At 45.8% G+C, this 18,847-nt stretch overlaps 1 protein-coding gene across 4 annotated transcripts in view; it reads left to right on the top strand.

Annotated features, from left to right (window-relative positions):
• Positions 1–916: 916 nt before the first annotated feature.
• The window catches only part of LOC149325884 (monocarboxylate transporter 12-like), a 277,338-nt gene continuing 259,407 nt past the window's right edge, over positions 917–18,847 (top strand). For all 4 annotated transcript variants that reach the window (XM_089564039.1, XM_089564033.1, XM_089564036.1 and 1 more), the window contains exon 1: positions 917–1,179. The gene's annotated coding sequence lies outside the window, so the exon portion shown is untranslated. The remainder of the gene's footprint in view (positions 1,180–18,847) is intronic.

The raw sequence follows: 18,847 nt of genomic DNA, 5'->3' as shown, positions 1-18,847 counted from the left end.
CCGGACGGTATCATACAATACTATTTCCCCCTTCCCTTTCCTCAAGAGTGCTGAAAGTCGTTACGCAATTGCTAAATAGTAAACAGTAAATAGTAAAGCTGTTCATGGCACGCCTATGCTGTGGGCGTAGAACTGAGCACAAGATGACTGTCGTACCGACTAGAGCCTTTATTGAGGGGGAATGCCTGCACGTGGTTTTTTTTACTTGCATTCGTTTTCCGTTCAAGGCCGGCATATCCTTTTATTCTGTAAGGCTTTCTTCTTTTATAAATTTCTGCCTCATTTCTTTGCAACCAACCGCTGAATTTTCGCGACGTGGTGTACATGTAGTCCGTTTCTTGTTCTTTTTCATTGTTATATTGTGGTAAGACGAGCGGCAATGACAGGGCTTACACCAACGAGAGAGGCGTGTCTGCGTTACGGCTATGTTCCCGTATCAGCACGTCCCAGGCGCGAGCTTCCTCCACTAAGCACTAGGCGTATGCCCTGAACGCTTGTTGATCCTTATGGATGTTTTTCTTTTTCTGGGGCACCGGTAAAAAAAAACGTCTCATGGGTAATGACCAAGAAAAAGAAATACACAGCTACAATACAAGGTCAGCAGTTCTCATCACCTGGTATGACCTCCCCGAGCGGCGTCGTCTCCTCCGGTCTCGGCTCTTTTTGTCCTTACCCTCAGCCCAACCGGCTGACCTTGGCGGCAAACTGTGTGGACTACGCTGGGCGCTCGGGGGCACCCTCTCACTCCCAAGGCCCGCGGAAGCAACATCTTGGCAGGAAAGTCTCCGAGATTATGAAATGCAACGTGACGCTCGACATTAGCTGCCGAAAAGCGTAGCAAAAGGCACGCCGCAAAAAAGTTGAGCAAACATACTCAGCCGGGCTGTGCGCAAATTGCGCTCATCAGACACCGCGCCGCCCGAACGACGGAGAAGAGGTCAGCCTCCGAATTTCCCTCCCCGTCTCCTCTCCGCTGTGCGGTGTGCGGCCTCTCTTCTCGGAAGCAGAGGCCGTCAGCCGGTCCCACTGGAATGTGTGCTTCGGCGCGGATCGCCGCTGCTTGTTGAGCTGTGTGCTGTCCGACGGAACATACGCAACCCCATCTGCTTCTAGACCTACAATCGGATACACGGTGCTTCTTCGGCCAAACTGCTGCTTCATTCATTCCGAAAATTGGAGGTTAGTGTTCAAACGTTACGGTGCGCGCATTTCGGTTGCATACTGCGATGAACGGAACGTTGTGTACGCTTGCCTTGCTTAGGCAAAGAAGAGCAGGAAAGAAAGCCAAGCATACAGCGCAATGCAGCCGAAAGTGAACAGATCCAAACTGCAGCGTTGAGTGCACTCTTAATATGTGTTCTGATTTTCTCGTCGAAGAGACCTCGAAAGTTAACGTCGCTTTTTGTCTAAACGGTTTCGCATTACTCCTCGAAAAATTGCCGGTCTGATTCGTGCCACGCGAATATTGCCTGCACGGCAGGAATGCGTTCTGATAAATGCACTCACCTCATTCATCGAAAGCAACAGGCGCAAAAAACAGTCAAGACTCATAGGCAGGTGACAGGAAGAAGCGCCGTTGGCGCTTCGTTGACGCTTCGTCCTGTCACCTACCTATATGCCTTGTCTGTTTTTTGCGCCTAAAAACAATTTAATTATGAACAAAAACCAACTAGCCCAGCAGCAAGTGCTCTTGGAAAGCAACAGCACAAGGAAAAATGTCGCTAAGAAACAATTACGCACTTGTTTCTTTACGTCATTTTTAAGCATCCAGCGATGATTCGGCGCACACGACATGTTCGCTTAAACAACTTACGCTATCAGCATCTTGGCGCAAAAAATTGTTTTTAATTTCATTTAGCTCTTAATGGTTCCAATTATCCCAGGTGAGGTTGATCTGGCAAATGCAAGTAACTTGGACGCTAAGCGTTGGCAGAGGCATTTGTATCGACAATTACGCATACGAGCAGCCACGTGACACAAAATCTATCACAAAACGCACAAAAACTACCACAATAGGAAGAGAACAAACCCGGACGCTACAAGCACGTGCTTTCGGACCATGTGCCAGGAAGGCTACGAATGTGTGCTATAATCGGGGAGAGCTTTCTGTGGCCATGTTGGAGTGGGAGCGACGAGCGCGAGACGCCGGCTTCCACAAGCGCGCAGTTCGCATGCGCTCACGGGCCAAGACTCGGGCAGGGCTGTGGCATGTTGCAAGTTGCGCGTCCGCGCCGAGGGTGGCGCCCCGGTCGAAACGATTGCAGCGATCCTGGTATCGGCGGTAAACGGGGCTGCAGTTAAGCCTAATAAAAGTGAAATTTTTCGACCACTATCAATAATAAAAACATGCTTATGAACTAAATTATAACCAGCCATAGGTATTAAAAATAAGACATCAAAGAAATTAGTTGCGAAGATGACGACGCGGGTAACGCGGCAGCAGACGACAAGCAGACGACGCACGGTCAGCCGCGCAAGCGAAAACGGCGACGTCGGCGACATTCGCACTGCAGCAGCGTCATTGGCGTCATGTCGAGTCACACAGTGAGCTTTTCTTGGAGTCTTTATACTAAGAACTAGCACTGCAGCATATTATGTTGTCCCTAGCCCAACGCACTGTGATTTCTTCTACACGAGTCAAAGGTTGAAAATTTTCTCTGCCTTTCTCTGCGTGTGTTTTCATAGCCACAGACTGATGCGTTTCAATACAGGTCAGATGTTTTACTTCTCTGCTATTTACCTAAATCTCTTACAAAGTCGCGTACAAACGTATATTCAGCCATGTAGCATTTTATTATGTATACTGTACCTTGATACCTTTTTTTATCCCCTATATATTCTCTATGCGCTCATGTCTGCTAGGTTTACATAATGGCGTTTTTTTATTATTTTGATTTTTAGGATGCCTGTTACTGATACTGCAATGTCACTCATACTTAAAATCACTTTTTGGACATCGATTTTCACTGCTGATGTTCTTTTAATAAATTGTTCTTTGTACAAAAACCATTTACGCTTTTCGTTCTCGATCGAGCGCAGCTGCTAAGCAGTCGCGCCGCTCGCCACCATACACCATGCTACATCAACAGACACATCGAAATACAAAAGCGAGTGAGCAGATTCCGTAAGTACTTAGGAAATCAAGCGTGAATGCAGCGCGGGATCAGTTAATCACCACTATTTACAAAGCTTGGATCGAGCTAGCGGCCGCCAGCACCAGTAATGCGCGGGTACAGTGCACTGTAGCGCGAGCAACCGGCCACAACCAGCCGCCTAAACGCGCGCCGCCATATTGGATTTTTGATGCGTTTACCGCCTCTCCCAGGTGCCGCCACCATCGCCTTCTAAAAAAAAACGTCCCCATTGGCTCTATGAGAGTGTCACTCCCTTGACTCGGGCATCTGAGCTGGCGCTCGTAGGCCACAGAAAGCTCTGTGCCGAATGTGGAAAAGAAATACATTCTGCGCGTTCCAAAAGCATAAAAAGCTTCAACGTTTTCAAGCCTCTCGGCCGTTATCCCGTGAGGATGTTGAGCATTCTTATGCATGAACTTGGTTTTCAGCAAATTTCTTTTATTTCTTGATGTATTTAATCAAATATTGGTTGTGCTTACCACAAATAATTTTTGGGTGGCTCCCACAAAATTTCGCTGTTCTATTTCCAGACAGTTGTTTTCTAATATACCTGGTGTTTCAGCGAACCCTTTCAAAAATTTTTAAAGATAGGCTTTTGGGGGTAAAAATGTGGCTTTTGCGGCACAGTGTTGACGGACAGCAGAAAAAACTTAATCGTCTTACGTAGTACGTTGGTTAACTAGTCTTTAATAATTTACTTTTCAACTAGTAGAGTTAGGCACCTAGTTGCAATAATAGATTTATAGCCCTTGGCGCGGTGGCTCGGCAAAATTTGGCTTTTTCGACTAGATAGATGCACTAGAGCGGTTGCTTTTGCCTCCATGCTTTGCCTCGAAGCTTTGCCTTCATGCCTCCAGCCAAATTTTCTCCAGCAACGGCGCTGAGGGTAAGCGTGTTTTTGAAATTTTATAAACTGATATGGGTGTTACTAACGACCAGCTACGAATCTCTAATGGCAACTAGCCGCCTAACTCTAGTATTTAAAAGGGTATTTATTAAAAATTAGCTAGCCAGCTTACTACTTAAGACGGTTCACCGGTCTTCTGGTGTCCACCAACACTGAAATTACTATGCCTCAAAAGCAATACTTTTGCCCCAAAAGAGGCCTATTTTCAAAAAAATTTTTGAAACACTTCGGTGAAACACCTGGCATATATTTCCTCTGTACCTTGTAAAAAGGGTGGACAGTTTAGAAAACGTGGAAGAAGACAACTGCAACTTTCATTGCGTTCTTGTTGGCGTGCTACAAGTCAAGCCATTCTATAAACTTTGTGTTTTGCGAAGCAAAAATTCTGCTTTATAATTTTGGCGATGCTGTGTCTGTTTACATATCTAGAGCAAAAACAAAATTGCGTGCAACAGTCACAGAATACATGAATTTGAACACAAAGGAAGAACTTCCTGACTGGTATTATGCTTATTGTAGTGCAACAAAACCGACGGGGTCAAAATAGATCAAATAGTCCCGAAGAAATCTCCGCAAGATGTGTATCCAATCAGACATCGTAACGAAGAAAAACGCCCATTTTTCGAGTATTTCCGCAATACAAAGCAGCTGCGATTCAGAAAAATACTTTTTTAGTCTACTGCCTGACCGATTTCAGCAAGGAAACTTCGGGAAAGCATAAAAGCAGGCATGCAAGCCAGTGGCTTAAATCCACGCAAATTTCAGGGGGCCACGGCTCTGCAGTACCCTCCCCCCCCCCCTCCCCCCACTTCCCCAAACAAGTCCCAGATGCGGGTATAGCCCGCAGTACCGACAAAGCCGCCGCCATCCCTAGAAGGCTAGCTGCTCGGGTGCAAAGCAGAAGGTCGACGAGAGGACGCACGAAAACAACCCCTACCGGAAGGCCCTTACCGTCCAGCTACAAACCCATGCATAGTGCCTCATGCGCACAGTTGAATGCGGCACATTTAATAGTGGATGCTTTCAATTTGAATAGAATAGTAACTTCGCCTGCGCTCTTGAGTAATAGAAGTTGACTAATTCAAGACACTTTGTATTTTCGGGCAACCTTTGCGTAACCTATGCGGATGCGTTTCTTCAGTTTTCGAATATCTCTCTTTTTGGAGAGTGTCTGCCTTTGTAAAACTACCAGCCCTGGTCAAAAGAGACCTCGTTCATTATTTGAAAACGATATGATTCCATATTTTTCACCGTTGTACGAAGTCTCCTCGCCATGCCATCATCATCAGTCTGATTACGCCCACTACAGGGCAAAGGCGTCTCCGATGTCTCTCCAATTAAACCTGCCCCTTGCTATCTGCGGCCACTGTATCCCCGCAAACTTCTTAATCTCATCCGCCCACCTAACTTTCTGCCGTCCCCTGCTACCATTGCCTTCTCTTGGAATCCACTCCATTACCGTTAAGGACCAGCGGTTATCTTCCCCTCGTATTGCATGCACCGCGCAAGCCCATTTCTTCCTCTTGATTTCAACTAGGATGTCATTAACCTGTGTTTGTTCCCTCACTCAATCAGCCCTCTTCCGATCTCTTAACGCAACACCTATCATTTCTCTTTCCATGGCTCGCTGCGTTGTCCTTAACTTAAGCTGAACCCTCTTTGTTATCCTCCACGTTTCTGACCCATAGGGGAGTACTGGTAAGATATAGCTGTTGTATATTTTTCTCTTGAATCCGTAACAATGCGCTCATAGTGCGTTAGGACGCTAAGCATCCTAGCGCGCTTACGAGAGGAACAGGTTACGCTTGCACTAAAACCTTTATTTTTAGAAATTTCTCTCCTAAGCAATTGACTGACGAGCCACCAAAATTGGCATCATCCAGTACTTTTTTTTAAAACACGATTTTTTTTTCGGTTGTGCCCAGCTTGAGTAGGCACTCATCGCCAGTACGAACTGAAAATTGCGTTTCTTGTTTTCTGCAGCTTTTTCAGCTTGTTTTCCTCTCTTTTTTTTAAAAAAAAGAAGCAAAGTTTCGTCCTGAAAAACAAAGGGCCTGCACGGGCCCAACCGAAAGAACACCGCGTCTTTAGTAATTGATAGCTTGCTCGATCGGCTTAGTCCTCTGCTCGGAGTAGAGGCTAGTATAGGGCATAGCGCTCTCTAGGTGCTGACCCGTGCAGACCTCTAGTGACATGTATATATGTTGTGTTTTGTAGCTCTCCGGAAATCTGGAGGTTGCGTTGGGCCGTTGAAGCGTTCCATTTCAGCTGTTTTGCTATTTCTACAGCATTTATCCGCCATCACTTTCTCCACCAATTACCAGAGTGTTCAAGTCTCTCTATATTTGGCTCAAAGGAGGCGTGGGCCCGAGATAGTGAATGGGATATTCACAATTTTCCAATCGGACCGGTAGTTTCAAAGAGCTGAAAGTGACGGTTATGGACATTGCTCAGCGTTTTTTTTTGCTTATTTTCTTTTCTAAGACAAGGTTGGTCAGCTGATATCAAGTAGTTTTATGTATGTCGCCAAGGCAAAAGTGTCATCTGTCAGCGCCTGTCTAGCGCGCTGATAAAGAAAGCTTCGAGGGTTATCGCGGTGCCGACCCTCGAACGCGCAGGACAACCCTTAAATATAGCCATCTTAATCACAGATTGACCCGATGCCAGAAAAGCAGAGGCTTGAAGTTGAATTAAACTCAATCTCACGTAAGCATGGAATGTCGTTCGGCTCTAATTATGACAGCAGTGCGTTTTTGAACAGCGGATTTTCTTGAGCCATTCTGTGAAAGGTAAGAGGGCGCTCGTTCCCGCGGATTCCCAGTGTTGCCTGTGCTGGTCGCATCACTCGACGCCCACCGTGTAGTCCTGGGACGAATCTCAGGCGCGAGGGCTACGCTCGCATGCTGCGTCCCCCCCTCCCCCCCCCCCTACACACAATAAGCGAAGGAAGGGGGGGGGGGCGCAGAACAACTTCCCTGCCCCTTCCTTTCTCACCGCGATTTACGCCACTTATACAAATATACATTTTTTACAATTACATTTTTTTGGCATCTTTTGGGATTTCAAGGCCGCTTCCTCCCTTCAGAGAATTATTTCATCTCTCGTTCGGTGTCTTCTATATAAAGCCGTGCTTTCCTTGCTGTGCAATGCTGTGTACAAAAGGCCAGTGGTCAGCAACGCTGTTGTTTTTAGTTCGCACTACTTGCAAGCTAAATATAACATGAGAAAGTTCCCTTTGCATCAGCTTCTGCGTCCTGCATGCCACTGGAAAGGGAGATGACACCGGTAGTATCAATTACTTCAGCAGTTTCGTGTGCTTTGTTCTTCATAAATTTTCTTCGGAACATCTTTGGCGGACGTAGTTTTGTGACGTGCCTATTCTATGGATCGTTTCGTTCGCATCGATTTCAATTCTCTTCTCTACACCAGCGGCAGTGATAATAGTCAAGCTAAAGGTAGTAGTTTTCTCGCATTTTCTCGCAGTGTGGGAAATGGACGGACAAAAATGTTAAGGCAAAGGAAGGGGGAATGCGCAGCCATTGAATCCATTCCTGTCTTAAAATATGTGTCCATGGCCTTCGCGCTTTTCAATGTTTCGTTCACTGCCTCATACGAGATAGGCCACCTTGCCGTCTATATTTTGCTGGCTCCTAACCGGCTCTGTCCAGGTACCCTTCATAGGATCGAGCTAAGTTCTTTACCGCACTTTCGCTGAAAACAATGCAACATAATGCAGAGGCGTCAGTCTGTGTGTTCTGAAACTTATATTCTGCATGAGATGAGTCTTGGGCGACCAAATCAAAACCAGAAATGTCCTTCTTACTCCGTATATCTACACTGCATATGTATACAATTTAGTGCTAGAGAGAACACGGGAAGCGCATTGTCGAGTGGGTTTCACTTGTGCACGTTTTTATGTTGCGCTGAGGTATTACCGAGAATAATATTTTTCAAGGAGACTCCCCACTACTCAGGACAAGAATCGTGCAGCGTGCGTACCTTAAACAAAGAGAATAGTTCGGAAGTGACCCTTACGGGTACAAATAAGACCAGAAAAGAAAAACAAGTAGAATGCTTACATGTTGGAATAAACTATTTATTCCGCTTAGGATTCAGTTTATAAAATTGCTTGCTGTTATGATTGAAACGAATCTCTGGCATTCTGTAAGCCGTATGGTCATGTAGACTAAAAGTTTTTAGGCGGAAGCCTTTAATGCCTCATCGTTGTAAGCAGTTGTTGTCGACAGAAATGTCACGCTTTTCAATTGGTCAAAATGGTCGTGACGTCAAAGTGCGCGAATTTCAAACGGGGCCAATTGTACTTTGGCTACTAACCATGCAAAAAATTAAAGGGATCGTATAGTGATGCTCCAAGTAAGTGGGACTGAGTTTAGTTAATTGCTTACTTAACCAGTTAGCCTAATTGACCTTTCTAGTCAGAGCAGATAAATAAATAAAACCGAGTAGGAAATCAACCGAGCTCGGGAATCGAACCCCAGTCTCTGGAGTGTGAGACGAGCTCGTTACCACTCCGCCATGCCAGCTCTTCTTTTTTCTTTCATGGTATTTATTTACATGGTTTTATACACAAAGCATATATATACATATGTGTGTGTGTATATACACACACAAAAACAACTATTTACAGAGCACCTAGGTAAGCGCTAGGTGGCAGAAACATAATAGTAACATATTATAACTAAAAGGCCGGTAAAGATATACAGCGCATCAGGAGAGGAAACCAATCCGGTACAAAGTCCGATTTTTTGTAAATGTCCGTTACCTGCAGCAACATTCGGCTAAAGTGAATTCTGGGCGAAACAACAGGTTCAACGTTGCGATCTTGCATGCGCGTTTTCCAAAGACTATGAAGTCCAATCAGAAGAATCATATCATAAGGATTCGAGTCAGGTTGGGAAACAGCAAGGTAGCGCGCACTGTAGGAATTTAGGAGAAAATCTTTCTGTAGCGTCCTTTGCAACACATCCCAAAACAAAATCGCGTCTTTGCAGTCTATAAAACAATGTTCAATTGTTTCAGGCACATTGCACAAGCGACAGTTTACAGAAGACACAAAAATGTTTTTCCTATCGAGCCACGTCTTGACAGGTAGAGTTTCAGTGTGTAATTTATAGAAAAATGTTTTGGTGCAAGGAGAAATTGGCAGTTTACGCACTCGCTTTAAAACATCATGACCCATGAGCCCAACGTAGACGGAACGATACAGTGGGGGCGGGAAGAGCATGGATATCAAATCCCTGTACAGATTTTTGCGCGAAACAGAATATAAGTACTCATTTGAAAACCGAACTGTCAAAAAACGCACGGAGGCATAAACTTCCTGCATAAAGCTTAGTAAACGGGGTCGTTCAGTAAAATTGGAAGAAACTACTAAGTTCGGAAGTAGAGTCATGAAGTTAACCTGCAAGAATGCTCTAATAATCGTAAGGGAACAAGCACGAAAAGAGAAGAAACGGGCAACCAGCTGTCTCACATACAGGTGCTCTAGGCCCAGGCCTCCTGCGCAAACAGGCCTGAAAAGGTTATCACGCCGCATGGGCTCAAATTTGGAGGACCAAATAAACGTCGCAAATATACGATGGAAACGCTGTATGTAATGTCTGGCGCAGTGAAGGAAATACGGTCATCACCTCATTTGTACTAGACACTAGTCTGCCATTGGACATCATCCCCGAAATAAACTTCGCAGTCGCATGACGGCGCTCATCAAGCAAAGCCTGTCGTGTCGGGTGCTCACATTGCAGATCACGCTTGGTACGACATCGAACACGGGCACCCCGGTAACGTTCTGCATCAAATCGTTGTAACTCACTTTTGATACTAGCTAATTCATCCGTATATAAACCAAGTGCTTCGCATTCCATTTCATACAGATTGTAGAAATTTTTCCTGAGTGTCTGCTCCTGATGTTTCCTGTGAAAGGACCGCACGGAACCAATTTCTATAGCTGTAGTACGCACGTCTTGCTTAAACATTTCCCAAGCGGCGAACAACGGCATCTTGCTCGAGAGACAGGATTCCAGTTGCGAGCGGACACGAATGACAAACTCTTCATCATTAATTACTGAAGAGTTCAGCTTCCAAAGCGCCCATTTCGGCCTAAATTTTGAACAAACACTGCCTCCGAGGCGAGCAACCACCATGCAGTGATCAGAGAACGAAACTGGTGCAGTCTCACAGACCAATCCTCTGGAGACAAGTGAAAAAGATGCATAAATTCGATCTAGGCGAGCGTGAGAATGGCCCTGAATGCGTGGGAATAAGCGGAAACCAGGACATGAACTTCCGGTATCAATGAGCCCTGCATCTTCCTTAACAACAGACAAAAATTCACCGCTCCTATTCCTGGGTGTATCACGACCGGCACGATCAGCTGGGTCGCACACACAATTAAAGTCACCCATTAGCACAACGTGCCGGTCACAGTCCAGTAAGCTGGCAATGCATTGAAAAAGAGTAATGCGCTGTGGCACAGTATTAAATGCATAGACATTCATTAGCCGCCATGGCTTTCCATAGAGAAGAAAATCGCAGTATATCAACCGGCCCTCATTATCGACATTATAGGTCAAGCCCGAACACGGGAGTGTCTTGCGCAGAAACAACCAGCAACCCGCCGACAAGCCCACAGCATGCGTTACGAGAACATTATATTCTGATAAAAAGGGCTGCAGGGCCACCTCAGTATCCTCCTCACTTTCAATTTTCGTCTCCTGGACGGCGATAACATCAAGGTGCCTGCTGCAGAAAAGTCGGCGGAGTTGCACCTGCCTCTGGTGAGACCTAAGGCCACGTACATTCAGTGTTGCGAATACTAACTCTGCGGAATCAGCCATGATGACTGTAACTAATTATGCCTACAGTTCCCTGTTCTTGTCGGTAGACGGTGATGCCGCCTGAGAACCACCGCCAGGCCTCCTGGACCGCGAACGTCGGCACTGCTCCTGGTGCCTCGACGCGCGACGCCGACGGCGATGAGTGCTGCGCACCGGGTCCTCATCGCCACTCGTTTCGGAAGCGCAGGACGCACGGCGCTTCTGAAGCGGCTCGTCTGCGGAACCAGGTTCAGCGTCCGCTGGAAGAAGGCCCTTATCCGGAAGCTGCTGGCCAGCATTGACAGGAGGAAGCGAAGTGTCCGCTGTGGTATCCGTAGTGGCCGCAAGGACGGCCACTGGTTCTCCACCAGCAGCAGAATCCAGCGCCTCACACCGAGGCGGCGCTGCATGGTCATCCGCCGGCTCTTTACACTCCGCGGCAGCACTTTGGGGAACAACCGGTGCACTGACACTCGAAGGCTCAGCTACAACGGCGGCTGGCAAATCCCCAGTCGCGTCAAGTACTTCTGTAGCGTCCATGATGTGTTCCTGTAGAGCGTCGTCAGGGGGCCGCACGCGATGCCGCAGCTTGTCAGCATACGTCACGACGCACTCCTCCGCTGTGTGGCCACCACACAGCGGACAGACCACCTCTGTGTTTACGTTGCAACCGTGTTGGCCACATACGTCGGCACTGTCGTACGCCGCGGTGTGACGACTGCCGGCGTTTCGGTCCGCCATGACAGCTCGACGGTATGGAATGAACAAACGCGCGTCTAGTGAATACGGTGTCTTCGTTCACTCCCATCTTCCTCCCTTCCCGTCAAGGCGAGCTTTAGGTGTACACCCAGATATGCGAGACAGATACATTTCCTTTCCTCAAAAACCAATTTACCGACGAGCAAGGCGTAGAACTGAACGGGTGGTGGCGTTCAATGGACTCTCTGGCAGCGTTGCAAGACACTGTCGCGTTCCGATCTTAGAGACGAAGCTTAACATCTTAACCACACATCAGTGACACAAGCAGCAACACCGCGCTTAAGGCTTTCGCGACACCGCACTTTAGGTCAACAAAGTGCCCCCTGAATTTTCCATGCAATTTACCATTCTAGATGTTACTCTGGGTCTTCGTGACGCAAGAAAAATATTGATTGTCTGCAGCAGTGCCACTGCCGTGGCATTAATCTTAATAAAATTCTTACTTTCACAAATTGCCATATCAGCCACAGCAGCGCAGATATTGCGCTGTTGAAATCTCACCGTGAATCCTAGCAGCGCTCTGCACCTCTACGAAGACTGTGCGGCAGGGGAGAGCACTGAATCAGCATCAAAAACAAGAAAAGCAGCAGGAACTCCCGCAGAGCCCACTTAGAGAGCGGAAAATATTTATGATAGAAATGTAGCACCGGAACAAAAAATCATTCTCTTCATAGCCACTTGGGCGTATAATGCTATGGATTCTCTTTGCGTATTTTCCGTTACCCGCACCCTTAACCGAAATGAGGTTTAACAACAGAGAGCGATTTATTATGGAATGCTTGTGAACCACTTCTTGCTTCATCTTCGGCATTAGTTTTAAGCTAAAAAGGTATTTCTTTGTCTTGTAGCAAAACTTCGCTTTGCAGTCACTTTCTCGTACCTTTTTTCATGTGGCTATTTACACTGCTATAAAATTTTGTGCGCCGAATTTTACTTTATTTAGCTGCGGAAGTACCTTCCAGGGAGCTTAATCTTTACTGGAGATGCTGAAGCCACAGTAAAAAGGTCGCCTCGCTGTTCGTGCTGGTTTCCGCGTTTTAATTGCCGCCTGTTCTAGATTTATCTTCAATGGAACAACGCAGAAAAGGACACGGACGCAGAAAAGAACGCGACGACATGAGCGCTGAACTCCAGCAAGGTATTTTAGAAAGCACGTCACGTATATATGCTTTTTCAGACTGAAAAGCTGCAACATTCGCCTTGCGAGTACCACAACGGAAGTACGTGAAATTAAAACAACAAAAAACGAGACTCCGAAGCGTTTCAGGTTTTTTACGCAGCGAACGTAAATATACGTGTGCTGCCTTCTAATGAACATTTCGAAAGTCAACGCTCATGTCGTCCTGTTCTTTCTGCGCTGCTCCGATAAAGATGAATTAGCAACAAGCCCGGTCTTCCTCCTTATTGAGATGTATGTTTATTTTAAACGGCGCTTTTATCAGCGTCACCAGCCCCAACACGCACTTCAACACGTTTTGGCAGGTGGACCTGAAAGAATTAGGGAAGAGAATAGTACGCGAAGAACTGGCACCGGCGTAGAAGCTCGGTTGTAATCCGCTGCCCGAAGCCACTCACCTGAGCGCGTGCCAAAGAGTGTGCGTGGTGCAGGCGTAGAAGTTCTGTTAGTAAACTGGCGAGGTGCGGAGGTGACATGCACATTATATGCCAGCTAATAACGGCACTTCGCAGCGTGTCTACGGCCTCAACTTCACTGCAAAAATACCAAGATATATTCAAACGAAAGTGATAAAATGCGGCAGTTTCTGTGTTCGGAGCATGCAGTTTGATGCTCACATTCACACAACACGACAACGAACACGGGCAACCGGGCGACAACCTGTTTGAACAGTTCTGCTTGGCTGCAAGGGGACCAGATATTCGTCTGGGGGCCTAGACATTCGTCGTAACCAACGTTCCAATCCGTATGAGACCACTGCCACACGTGCCTCGGCGGCCGTGACGTAGGTGGGGCCGCACGCCCCCGCAGATGCTTCGAGCAAAGTGGAAATGAAGAATTTTTTATGTGGAAAATCTGTCAATAATCCCTCGAGGGATTGAATGTTTTATTTTTTCCATGTGCAAGATGTGCGTGCAGAAAAACCAAAATAGGCGTCTCATGCTGCTAATGTGTCAGCTGTTCTTGTTAGTTTAAAAGAATCTAGGTCCGAAGATGGCACACCTACTAGATACCTTCTGGCAGCATTAAAGAAAAGTGCTGTTTTCATCATGGTAATAAATTCTCCACAGCCCAGGGTACAGCCGGCTTTTTTAAGTCGCATTCAACTCCAGCGTTTTTTTTTTGATAATACGGAGTGTACGCTTGTTGACTTTGTAGATAGTTGCGTCTTTTCTGTCGTATTCGTATTCGTGCTTAAAACTTTGTTTCTCATCGTTCTGTACCAAAACAAGCCATATCTGAGCACTTTCGTTTCACACTGTCTTATGGCTGAACACTCGGAAACGCAATATCTCAGAACAGCGTGAAAAGCACAGATTCCCGCTTTAAACGTTGTTTCTCATCGTTTTATACCAAGGCAAGCCAGATTTAAGCACTTTCGTTTCACACTCAGTGATGGCTATACACTAGGGAAAGCAATGTCTCAGAACAGCGTCAAAAGCCCGTAACCCTGCTTAAAACGTTGTTTCTCATCGTGTTAGACCGAGACAAGCCAGATTTGAATACTTTCATAATACACTCATGATGGATGTGCACTCAAAAGCGCAATGTCTCAAAACAGCGTGGAAAGCACGTTTTCTTGCTTGAAACGCTGTTTCTCATAGTTTTAGACCACAAGAAGCCAGATTTGAGCACTTTCGTTTCACACTCAATTAAGGCTGTGCACTCAAAACGCAATATCTCAGAACAGTGTGAAAAGCACTGAGCCCTACTTTAAACGTTGTTTCTCATCGTTCTAGATCGAAGCAGGCCAGATTTGAGCAGTTTATATTTTGCATTCCATGATGACTGTACACTCGAAAGCGCAATGTCTCTGAACAGCGTGAAAAGCCCGTATTCGTGCTTGAAACGTTGTTTCTCATCGTTTTAGACCAATATCAGCCAGATTTGAATATTTCGTATCTAATTTGCCTTTATAGAGAATCCTTCCGGTCCTCGTGACGCACGAAAAGTGCTGATTGTCTGCAGCAGTGCCACCGCCGTGACATTAACCTTAACAGAATTCTTATTTGCACAAATAGCCGTATCAGCCACAGCAGCGCAGATTTGGAGCTGTTAAAATGGTACCGCGAGCCCTAGCAGCCTTCTGCGCGTCAACGAAGACTGTGCAGCAGGGGAGAGCAGTGAACATGCAAACCGAGAAAAGCAGCCGGAAGTCCCGCAGAGCCCACCTTGGGTGCGAAAAATGCCTATGATAGCAATGTGGCCCAGCAACAATAAATCTTTCCCTCTGTGGCTATTTCGGCATATAGTGCTGTGGATTATCTTTGCGCATTTTGCGTTACTAGCCCCCTTAACTGAAATGTGCTTTAACCAACACAGAATGATTTAGTATGTAATTCTTGTGAACAACATTATTCTTGATTTTCTTCACCACTGTTAAGATAAAAAGGTATTTATTTGTCCTGTAGCAAAACTTCCTTTTGCCAGTCACTTTCTCGTGGACACTTTCTCGAACCTTTCTTTACTCGCCTTTTTACACTGCTGTAAAAATTTTGTGCGCGAATTTTACTTTTTTTTAGCTGCCGAAGTACCTTCTAGGGAGCTTAATCTTAACTTGGTATCCTTAAGTCACAATAATAAGGTCGCCTCGCTCTTCGTGTTGGTCTCGGCGTTTTAACTGCCGCCTGTTCTAGATATGGCTCTAACGGAACAGCGCAGAAAAGGACACAGACGCAGAAAAGAACACGACAGCAGGAGCGCTGACTCTCAACAAGACATTCTAGAAAGCACGTCACGTATGTATACATTTGCAGCTTGTAAATCTGCAAAATTGGCCTGGTGACTACCAGAACGCAATTATGTGAAGAAATAAAAGTAAGACTCTGAAGCGTTTGATGTTTTTTTACTGTGCGAGCGTTAATATACGTGACCTGCCTCCTAATGAACTTTCGAAAGCCAAAGCTCGTGTCGTCATGTTCTTTTCTGCGTCTGTGGCCTTCTCTACGCTGTTCCGGTCAAGTGAATTCGCAACAAGCCTGGTCTCCGTTCTTATCGAGATGCATGTTTATTTTAATCTGCGCTTTTCTCAGCGTCCATAGCCAAACACGCACTTCAGCACGTACTGGCAGGTGGACATGAAAGATCTAGGAAAGAGGATAGTACGGGGACACCTGGCAGCGACGCAGCAGCTCGGTTGTAATCCGCTGCCCGAGGCCACTCACCTGAGCGTGTGCCAAACAGAGTGCGTGGTAAAGGCGTAGTAATTCTGTTAGTAAACTGGCGAGGTCCGAAGGTCACATGCACACCATATGTTAGCTAAATAATGACACTTCTCAGTGTGTCTACGGCCTCAACTTCACTTGAAAAATACCAAGATATATTCATACGAAAGTGATACAATATGACAGTTTCTGCGTTTGGAGCAAGTAGTTTATGCTCATATTCACACAGCACGACAATGAACACGGACAACCGGGAGACAGCCAGTTTGAACCGTTCTGCCTTTCTGCAAGGGGACCAGTAAGAATTAAATGACCTACACATTCGTCGAAACAAACATTAAAATCCTCTTGCAAGACCAAATCCACACAGGCCTCGGTTGCCGTGACGCAGTTGGGACCGCACGCCCTCGCTGACGCTTAGATCAAAGTTGAAATGAAGGATTTTTAATGTGGGAAATTTCGCAATCATTCACAAGCAGGATTATCTGCTTTATTTTTTCCTTGCGCAAGGTGTGCAGGCATAAAAACCAAAACAGGTATCTCATGTTCTTAGGGTGTAAGCGGTTCTCGTTAGTATAAAAGAATGTAGCTCCGAAGACTGTACATCTGCTAGATACTGTCTTGCAGCATTAAAAAAAAAGTACTGTTCTCTTCATCGTAATAAATTCTCAACATCATATGGTACAGCCGGCTATTTTAAGTAACATTCAACGACAGCGTTTTTCTCGATAATGTGGAGTGTACGCTAGTTGACATTGTAAATAGTGTCATCTATTCTGTGGCATTGGTATTCGTGCTTAAAACGTTGTTTCTTATCGTTTTATACCAAAACAAGCCATATTTGAGCACTTTCGTTTCGCACTGATTGATGGCTGAACACTCAGAAAACCAATATCTTAGAACAGCTTGAAATCCACATACTCCTTGAAACGTTGTTTCTCATCGTTGTAGATCAAGGCAAGCCAAACTTGAGTACTTACGTTTCACACTCAATAAAGGCTGTGCACTGAAAACTCAATGTCTCAGAACAGTGTCAACCGCACGTATTCGTGCTTAAAACGTGGTTTCTCATCGTTTTAAATCCAAGGAAGCCAGATTTGGGCAGTTTCGCTTCACAGTCAAAGCTGCCTGTACACTCGAAAATAGAATGTCTCACAACCCCGTGAAAAGCACGTATTCGTGCTTGAAACGTTTTTCTCACCGTTTTGTACCAAAATTAGCCAGATTTGAATATTTCGTATGTAATTTGCATTTATAGAGATTGCTTCCGGTCTTCGTGACGCACGAAGAGTGCTGATTGTCTCCAGCAGTGCCACCGCCGTGACATTAACCTTAACAGAATTCTTATTTGCACAGATCGCCGTATCAGCCACAGCAGCGCAGATCTGGAGCTGTTAAAATGGTACCGTGAACCCTAGCAGCCTTCTGCGCGTCAACGAAGACTGTGCAGCAGGGGAGAGCAGTGAACATGAAAAACGAGAAGAGCAGCAGGAAGTCCCACAGGGCCCACCTCGGGAGCGAAAAATGTCTATGATAGCTATGTTGCCCAGCAACAATAAATCTTTCCCTGCGTGGCTGCTTGGGCTTATAGTGATGTGGATTACCTTTGCCTTTTTTCCGTTACTAGCACCCTTAACCGAAACGTGCTTTAACCAACACAGAGCGATTTATAGTGTAATGCTCGTGAACAAGTTCTTTCTTCATCTTCGGCATCAGTCTTAAGCTAAAAAAGTATTTATTTGTCTTGTAGCAAATCTTCGGTTTGCCCGTCACTTTCACGTGGTCAGTTTCGCGTACCATTTTTTATTTGCCTTTTTTACGCTTATGTAAAAATTTTGTGCCCGAATTTTCCTTTTTCTTAGCTACGGAAGTACCTTCAAAGGAGCGTTATCTTTATTTGGTATCCTGAAGTCACAATAAGGTCGGTTCGCTCTTCGTGTTAGTTTGCGTGTTTTAACTGTGGCCTGTTCTTGACATATCTTTACGGGAGCAGCGCAGACAATTACACAGACGCAGAAAAGAACACGACGGCATGAGCGCTTACTTTCAACAAGACGTTTTAGAATGCACGTCACCTATACATTCGTTTCAAGCCTGAAGAGCTGCAAAATTAGCCTTGGGATTACCATAACGGAAGTATGTGCAACTAAAACAAAAGTAAAGCAATACTCTGAAGCGTTTGATGTTTTTTTACGATGCGAACGTAAATATACGTGACCTGCCTCCTAATGAACTCTTCGAAAAGTCAAAGCTCGTGTCGTTATGTTTTTTTATTTTTCCGCGTCCGTGGCCTTTTCTACGATGTTCCAGTAAACGCGAATTAGCAACAAGCTGGGTCTTCCTATCAAGGTGTATATGTATGTTAAAGGCGCTTTTATCAGCGTCAGCAGCCACAACGCGCACTTCAGCACGTACTGGCAGGGCCTGAAAGAATTAGGAAAGAGGATAGTACGCGAACACCTGGCATCAAAGCAGTCGCTCAGTTGCAATCCGCAGCTCGAATCCAATCACCCGAGCGCGTGCCAAAGTGAGCACGTGGTATAGGCGTATTAGCTCTCTTAGTTACCTGGCGTGGTCCGAAGGTGACCTGCAGATTATATGCCAACTAATAATGGCACTTGGTAGCGTGTCTACGACCTGGGCTTCATTGCAAAAATGCCAAAATATATTCGTACGAAAGTGATACACGGTACAGTTTCCTTTTTCGGAGCATAAAGTTTAATGCACACATTCACACAGCATGAAACGAACACGGACTACCGGGAGACAGCCTGTTTGAGCAGTTCTGCTGGCTGCAAGGGGATCGGTAAGGAAGAAATAGCGTAGACATTCGTCGGAACAAACATTTGAATCCGTATGCAAGACCAAAT

This window comes from Amblyomma mixtum, chromosome 10 (genome assembly GCF_055824585.1).
Source record: "Amblyomma mixtum isolate Tamu chromosome 10, ASM5582458v1, whole genome shotgun sequence".
Taxonomy (NCBI): domain Eukaryota; kingdom Metazoa; phylum Arthropoda; class Arachnida; order Ixodida; family Ixodidae; genus Amblyomma; species Amblyomma mixtum.
Note: the sequence above shows the minus strand (reverse complement) of the source record. Positions and strands in the feature narration are given on the sequence as shown.